We start from the raw sequence: 8,792 nt of genomic DNA on the forward strand, positions 1-8,792 counted from the left end.
TTATTTTTACTTTTTTTTATGACTACAAAATTGTCCTTCATTTATATCCCCTTTTTTGTTTACTTTGTCAGAGATGTGTATTCCATTGCCATTCCTATATTGTAGGTGTGTGAATTCAGCAGAGTAATCCAATATTGGACTGAATAATTTTTAAATACTACCAGTTTATTTGGCCCAAGGGTGAGGGGTCACATGTTCTGAGGGCTTTCTTGCTGTCATCGATGAAAAAGGTTATTGGACATGTGTGTGAGATAGAAAATCTGTCTGAACTCGTCCTTATGATCAGGAACTGCACCAGCATTATTAGTCTGTTAATGAGAATGGAACCTATGTGGCCTAATTGCCTCTCCAAAGCCCTCTTTGCTTTCAGGATATTCATTGATTAGTAACACAATAGCTAGTGCTCTGGGAGGCCGATGCAGGAAGGAGGATCACAAGTTCAGGCCCAGCCTGGGCAATTTAGCAACTTAGGGAGATCCTATCTCTTTTTTTTCCCCCCCACCTTTGGCAGAACCAGGGATTGAACTCAGGCCCTCGCGCTTGCCGGGGAAGTGCTTATCCCACTGAGCCATCTCCCCGGCCCCAGATCCTATCTCAAAAGCAAAAATAAAAATAAAAGAAAATAAAGGGATGGGGATGTAGTTCAATACAAGGGCACTGGGTTCAACCTCTGGTAACCTCCCAAAACTCAACAAAAATAGCAAACATCAGTTGTGGAGGGAATGTTTAAACCACAGCAGTAGGGAGATATATTAACCCATTATCGACTTACAATATGTTCAACTTCAGGTCAGTTTCATGGAGCACAACCCTGTGGTACGCTGAGGAACATCCATGTCTGCGTGTGGTGAGAGGATAAGGGGAGGACGTGAGGGCAGCGTGGCTGGGAGGGATCTATCCCCTCACTAGGCCTTTCCCATACCAGTCCTAACCCCTGTGCTGATCTTAGGCCACCACTGAGATGTCAAGGCTAACAATGTGCTTCTTGCCAGTGTCCTGATAAGCCTTTCCCTTGGAGTTGTTGGGATGGCCATCTGCTTATGGAAGACAGTTGGTGACAGCCTCAGAGCCACAGACATATTCCCAGCAGACCTGAGGCGCTTGGCTTCTAGCTTAGATTTGAGAATCCCTATGATCCAGAGGTGATGGCTTTTACCAGTTTCAGTGCAAGTGTTGTCCCCCGGATGGCCCGTAAGCAAGAGGGTCCCCCCGGATGGCCTGTAAGCAAGAGGGGCCCCCTGGATGGCCCGTAAGCAAGAGGGGCCCATCCTCTTCGCTCAGGTCTAGTCCCTTTTCCACAATGGAGTGTCCCAGTAGTGCTGCATGCCAGCAAAGCTCTGGGAGGGGGATGGAGCATGAGGTGCCATTTTTATCTTCAACTCAGCTGTGTAGACGTTGCTATCTGTTTCTGGTTTCTGCTTCTCCCTCAGCTTCATAATCCTGCGTGAGTTTCACTCCTTCCGGTTGTCTTTGCCTTTAATAGGGACAGCTTTTTTGAAATGTAATTCACATGCTGTGCAGTTGGCCCTTTGAAATGTGTGATCAGGAGGGTTTAGTTGCTAACAGATTTGACTCCCCTCCTGAAGAACCCTGTAGTTACCGAGAATACCTTCTCTCTCCACTAGTGTTGAACCAGCTCTACCCATATCATGAACATTTAGCCAAAAGACGTCTTCCACTGGTAAAATAGTTAAAAATTTTTTTGTTTTGTTGTTGTTTTGGTCTTTTTGAGGTCGGGTCTCACTATGCAGTTCAGGCTGGCTTTGAGCTCACTTTGTAGCCCAGGCTGATCTCAAACATGCAGGGATCCTCCTGCCTCAGCCTCCTGAGTGCTGGAATTACAGGCTGTACCACCACACCCAGCAAAATAATAAAATTTAATCAGCTCTTGCCAGGCTTGAGAGGCTGAGGCAGGAGGATCTCTTCCAGTTTGAGGCCAGCCTGAGCTACATAGTGAGTTCAAGGTCAGCCTGAATTTACACAGCGGGACCTTTTCTTAACAAAGTACAACAAAACAAAACACCCCAGAACAAAACAATAATCAGCCCTTCAAGGGGACTGAGATTGCCAGATGTGGTGCATGCCTGTAATCCCAGCACTCTGGAGTCTGAGGCAGGTGGTTTGTAGGGAGTTTGAGACCAGCCTGGGCTACAAAGTAAGCTCAAAACCAGCCTGAACTGTGTAGTGAGGCCCTGTCTCAAACAGACAAAGATGGTGGTGGGGCAAGATTCACAGACAAGGGCTATGTTAGTCTCTTCCCACTAGTGAGGCATCCTGGCCCCTGAAGGTCTATTTATAAAAAGTTTTTAGGGGTTGGGAGTTGTAGGCCAGTGGTAGAGTATGTGTTTAGCAACACAAGGCCCTGCATTCAACCGATAGCACACACGTATGTGTACACACAGACACACATGCGTGTGTGCACAGTTTTATTTGGTTCCTTTTTCTTTCTGTCATATTCTATTTGTTTGATTTTAGGTAGTTTTAAACTCACTGTAGCCCACACTGGGCTGGAACTCAGTGCAGTCCTCCTGCCTCAGCATCTGGGATTGAGTGCTAGGATTACAGGCGTGTGCCACCACACCTGACAGCTAAGTCCCACTCTGTTGGACTGTGTAGTAAGCACAGTGCCACTTAAACATAGACAAGGAAGAAATAGTCATGTGTTGTCACTGCTAAGTACTGTAAAGAGAAGCAGTAGAGTGAAAGGACCAAGGTTGGGCTTGGCATCTCCTATGGGAGAGCATCTGGCATTGGGACAGGATTGTAGGACTGGTGGGCATGCAGAAGAGTCCCCTGGAGGTGCACCGGGGGCAGTAAGGTTTTGCCTCAGGAGGCTGCTGCTGAAGCAGGTTTCAGTGTAGGAGGGCTGTGGTTTGGTCTGTTGCTGGCTTCAGGGCAGTTTGGCAGCTGTGTTGATCCAGACTGCAGAAGCAGGGAGGCGGTAAGAGACCAGCCCTGGCCCTGGAGGTTGGGGTGGGAAAGGTGGCTGGTATGGCGTCTTCCAAAGGTGTGGGGACAGCATTTGCATGTGGATTAGATGAAGACTGGGCCTAAGCAGGTGGAAGGATGGAGGTGTCACTACCGAATGGGGGTGATGGCAAGTGGAAACAATGGGCCAGACAGACAGGGGAGTGCAGATTTCTGGTAGGCCTTGAGTGCAGAGCCAGCCTAGAAGTCCCAGTGAATGATCCACTGAGTGCTGCTGAGGTGCTCTACCAGCATGGGCATAGTGGAGACAGAAGACTGCTGCTGGAAGATTGGAGCAGCAAGAGCTCAAGGGTTGCAGAGGGCCGTGTCTGTATCAGGCCATGTCAGGAATCCTGTTCGCTCCCTGAGCCTTGGGGACTGCTGGCATGGGGTCACACCAGTAGAGGGCCTGGCCTCCTAGGCTGTGTTCTCAGTAAACCCAGCCATGTGCTGTGGCATTTGGTGACTGGTGGTTGTGCTCCCCTCCTGAGTCCTGAATCTCCCTTTGTAGAATGAGGAGGTCAGACCAGACCAGTGGCTGGAGACATCTGGACAAAGAGTGGTGGTTTAGGCCAGATGGGCCTTGGTAGTGACCTTGGTGCTCCTTGTGGCCAGGCCAGCAGCAGTCTGTAGGCAGCATTGGAAAGCTGATAGACTAGAGAATTCCTTATTTTTGTTGTTGGATTTTTTATTTTATTTTATTTTAAGACAGGGCCTCACATGCATTTCAGCCTGGCCTCAACTCTCTCGATGACTCTTCTGCCTCAGCCTTCTGAATGTTGGGATTATAGGTGCCACCGTGCCTAACCTTCTTTTAGTTTTTTGAGACAGGGCCTCAGAAGGTAGTTCAGTTGGCCTTCAACACTCCCAAGTGTTAGGAAAGTATGCCACCATCCTCAGCTTGAACCAGATTTTTTTTTTTTTTTGCGGTACTGGGGATTGAGCTCAGGACATTCTACTGAACTATCTCCCGGGTCCTGAATCAGATAATTTCTGAGGTCCATTTTGGCCCTGATGTGCTATAAATTCCTGTGATGGGATTTGGTTCCTGGGAGATGGGTGCTCTGCTTGGGGTGGTAGAAAGACCATTAGGTGGGGTAGGTGAGGGTAGGTGCCTCAGGGATGGTCTGGAGGCCATGGAAGCAGCTTTGGCTCCTTGCTACTAGAGCCTTTCTTCAGCTGGGGACATCAGACCCTGACTCACAGGCACAAGAGCCAGAGCTGCCAGTGTGGTATGGCAGGTGGCAGGGACCAGGCCAATTACAGGGCTCTATCCCTAAGGTGATGGCGACTTAGAACAGAGACTTCTCTGATCTGTGGTTGATAGCAACCATGGCAAAGTACATTGGAGAGAAAAAGACAAGCAAAGGGTTTTGTTGTTTTGCCTGTGGGCCCTGGACAGCTATTTCCTAGATGCTGCTGAGACTCTCCAGGCCTTTTTGTTTTACTTTTTTTTTTTTTTTTTTCCATAATTTTATTGAGAAACAAATAGCAGTGAGACAGTTTCAAATCAACTTGGTAGGACAGTTTCAGTAATTAACACATTGCATACTCTCTTCCAAGTGGTTATTTGCTGTACAAGATGCGGACATTATATCCTATTTACAAACACTATTAGAACAATTCCCTCTATTCATTAAGAGAATGTAACTATATATCTATCCTAACCATTTTGAATACACAGATACAAAATGGACATTTATCTCTATCCTCTTTTTTGTTTAATTCTGTCATTTGAATATTATAGGTGTGTTAACTCAGCAAAATATTCTAAAGGAGTCCAGTAGTCCATAATAGTATTGGGTCTTCCACTTGACTGGCAGTGTCAGAAATTGTTGACCTGATTCCCCTACAGCTCAACATAACACCATGGCTTTACTTCTTATACTTCGTTTTTATACTTTTCTGCTGGATGGTTAAGACCAAGGTAAAGCAGGACTTATGCAATAAGAGTTGTAGCTTTTGGATCTGATAAGGTCAGTCAAATCCCCTCAGGATTTATCCTGAGATTCTGTACCTCAGATTATAGATCCTTTGTCAGTGTCGCCCTGTGGATGGGTCACGGCCATTGCTTGGCCAATGTGCTCTCTGTGAAAGCCTGAGAGAGTGTCTTCTCCCCATGTGACTCTCCTTAGGCACACTCTACATCATTGATCACTTTCCTCTTTGGCCCCATAATCTCCTTGATCAGAAAATTTGGGACACTACTGAGTTACATGACATTACAGTACAAGTTCTCATATGTCCTGAGTCTTATTTGACCTTGGAAGGCTAGGGCCAAAATGTTGACTTTCCTTGCGGCCCTCCTTTTTCTCTAATTTTGGTCTACAAACTTAGGTTGTTACTACTTTGTTTTTGAGATTGGGTCTCTATGTAACCCAGGCAGCAGTGTGCTCTGTCCTCCTGCCTCAGCCTCCCAAGTGCTGGAACTAGAGGTGTGTGCCACAATGCCCACTCTCATTGTTTGAACTAATGAATTAATGGTTCAGATAGCAGATGCCCCTCCAGGGTGAGCACTGTCCACTGTCTCAGAATATAGTAAGTCCCTGACTTAATGAGTTCCATTCCAGGAGAATTGTTTGTAAGTGCGTTCATTTGTAAGCTGTGAGGCTTATACAGCACATTTGTGACAGTTCCCACACAAATGTTCATAGATTATGAATTTATTGCAGCTGTGGCTTGGGGTCACTTAACCTGTCTGGAACCTGGTTACATAAGGGGGAGGTTGTGATACATGTATAGTAGTTTTCTGTTTGTCCACCTGAGAAGTAATATTATGTAGGAGCCATTAGTTCTAGGTTAATTTGCCCAACCACTGAAGTCCAGCTTTTTGTGTGTGTGTGTGTGTGTGTGTGTGTGTGTGTGTGTGTGTGTGTTTTAGGGAAGGGTCTATAGGGTGTTCAGGGTCTCACTACTATATTGGACTTGTAGTGATCTGTTTAAAACCTCCCAAGGGCTGGGATTACAGGCATGTGCTACCACGCCTAGTCTCAATTGCTGTCTCAGTGTGCCCTGGGGGTGGGGCCAGCATGGCAGGCCTGGGGATCCAACCTCTGTCCCCTACGCCTGCTTGCATGCGCTTTAATCTGCTGAGCTATTTGGCCGGCCCTCCAGCCTGTTAAAGGACTTGAACTCTTTGAGGATAATTTATTTTTATTTTTACTCTTTGCAAAATAGGGCTATCTTTGATCTCACTTTCTTAGTTACTCTTCATTGCTGGGACAAAATACCCAACACCCAAAATGAAGGAAGGAGGGGCCTGTGAGATAGCTCAGCAGACTGAAGCTCCTGATTAGGCAATCCTAGGCAAGTGTAGGAACAGTGGTTTGATCCCTGTCCTCCGCACCACATGCTGTGCCAGCCCCACCGCCTGGGCGGACTGAGCCCTCCACCTTAGGCTTGGTGGCACATGCCTGTAATCCCAGCACTGGGGAGGCTGAAAACAGGAGGATCACTATGAGTCCAAGCGGCATATTGAGACCCTGTAACAACCAAATACATTTTTTTTTTAAAGAGGAAGTTCTATTTAGCTCACAGCTAGTGGAGGTTTCAGGACATACTCAAGGGGCACGAAGCAGAGAACAACTGTTCATGGCTGCAGCAAAGAGCAAGAGAGCACAGTGGAGATTCTCAGGATCATTGCCTTGCCCATCTTCTACATATAACTGTATGGCTTGACATTGTCATGTTTCCTAGCTCTTCTCCTTTCCCTCTCTTGATTAGTTAGTCCTCGAGATCCTGCTTTCCTTTTACTTGTATTATACATTTCTATTGGTATTTCTTCTTTTGAGTTTTTATACTAGGGAAACTATACTATATTTACACATGTGTGTCTGGTTTATTTCACTTATATGTTCAAGTGGCATCCAGTTCAATATAAAGGCTTCAAGTTTATCATTTTTTATAGCTGAGTAATACTCTATTGTGTAAAAATACCACATCTTTTTCAACCATTCCTCAGGTGATGGGCATCTTGGTTGTTTCCAAGATTTGGCTATCACAAATTGTGCTGCTATAAATGTAGGCACACATATATCCCTATGATACGATGTTTTCAGATCCTCTAGGAAAATTCCCAGTAGAGGGAATAGCTGGTTTAAATGGGATAAATCCTGAGGGGATTTCACTGACCTTATCAGACTCAAAAGCTACAACTCTTGTTGCATAGGTCCTGCTTTATCTTGGTCTTAACCATCCAGCAGGAAAGTATAAAAACGAAGTATAAGAAGTAAAGCCATGGTGTTATGTTGAGCTGTAGGGGAATCAGGTCAACAATTTCTGGCACTGCCAGTGAAACAGAAGACCCAATACTATTATGGATCTCTGAACTCTTTTAGAATATTTTGCTGAGTTTACACATCTATAATATTTAAATGATGGAACTTAACAAAAAAAGGATACAGATGAATGTCCATGTTGTATCTGTGTATTCAAAGTGGTTAGGATAGATATATAGTTACATTCTCTTAATGAATAGAGGGATTTGTTCTAATAGTGTTTGTAAATAGGATATCATGTCTGCATCTTGTACAGCAAATAACCACTAGGAAGAATGTATGCAATGTGTTAATTATTGAAACTGTCCTACCAATTTGATTTGAAACTGTCTCATTGCTATTTGTTTCTCAGTAAAATTATGGGGGAAAAAAAAAGAGCACACAGTGGGTGGCTGCGGCTCAGGCAGTTAGAAGACTCTCTTAGTCCTTACATTGTAATGCAAATTACCTGCCCCCCACAGGGGCATGCAGCACCCACACCCACAATAATCAATTGCAAACTCTAGAGGCCTTCCCCATGACCTTATGAAGCTTTGGGAAGGCAATAGACATACCATAATACTGTGTAGTCTAGTCTGCAATCCTGGTGCCTCAGCCTTCCATTATAGGCGTGCATCACCATGCCAGGTTTTCATTAGTAATATTTTATATTTCTCTAATATTTTGTATATCTTGAATATCTTACAACTTTTTTTTTTTTGGTGGAACCAGGGATTGGACTCAGGCCCTTGCTCTTGCCAGGGAAGACACCTTTTAAAAATATGTTGATTATCTCTTTGTGTTTTGTCCTTTGGATTACCTACTTATCACTCAAGCCACCTTGCTTATCTTTTACCTATCACTCTGAGAGTTCTGTTCTGCTGTGTTTTCATTTGAGATAGGGTCTCACTGTAGTTCAGGCTGGCCTTGAGTTCTATTTTTTTTGCTTTGTTTACATGAATAGAACTTTTTGCTGTTGTCCTCTCCTTTATAGTTTCTTTTGCTTTTGTAGTAGGGTGGTTTCAGGCCAGGGAGATAGCTCAGTGGTATAAGAGCCTGCCTGGCAAGCGCAAGGTGCTGAGTTCAATCACTGGTACCACAAGTTTTATTTTCTACTTACAGAAACACCTAGGTTTGGTGAGTCCCTTGGTCATTGTTAATTTATTGCTGTTGGTTTTGGTGAGTCCCTTGGTCATTGGGCTGAGTAGAAAACACACTGTGAACTTTGGGGTTTTTTTTTGTTTGTTTGTTTGTTTGTGAGACAGGGTCTCACTATGTGGTGCAGGCTGGCCTTGAACTCACTATGTAATCCAGGCTGGCCTCGAACTGGTGATCCTCCAGCCTCAACTTCCTGAGTGCAGGGATTACAGGTGTCACCTGTAATTTGGTGCAGGGTCTCACTATGCAGCTCGGACTCACAGTGATCTTCCTGTTTTCAGCCTCCCCAGCACTGGGATTAGAGGCATGTGCCACCACTCCCTGACCTGGTTGTGGCTCAGCACACCAGTGCAGCATGTAGAACTGGAGAACAAACCTGGTCCCTGTGCTTGCCAAAGCAGGCGCTTAGTC

At 45.3% G+C, this 8,792-nt stretch overlaps 1 protein-coding gene across 1 annotated transcript in view; it reads left to right on the forward strand.

Moving 5' to 3' along the window:
• Window positions 1-8,792, forward strand: part of Znf592 (zinc finger protein 592) — a 44,703-nt gene that overhangs the window by 8,660 nt on the left and 27,251 nt on the right. The window lies entirely within an intron of this gene.

Source organism: Octodon degus, unplaced genomic scaffold (assembly GCF_000260255.1).
Source record: "Octodon degus isolate 3935 unplaced genomic scaffold, OctDeg1.0 scaffold00002, whole genome shotgun sequence".
Classification (NCBI taxonomy): domain Eukaryota; kingdom Metazoa; phylum Chordata; class Mammalia; order Rodentia; family Octodontidae; genus Octodon; species Octodon degus.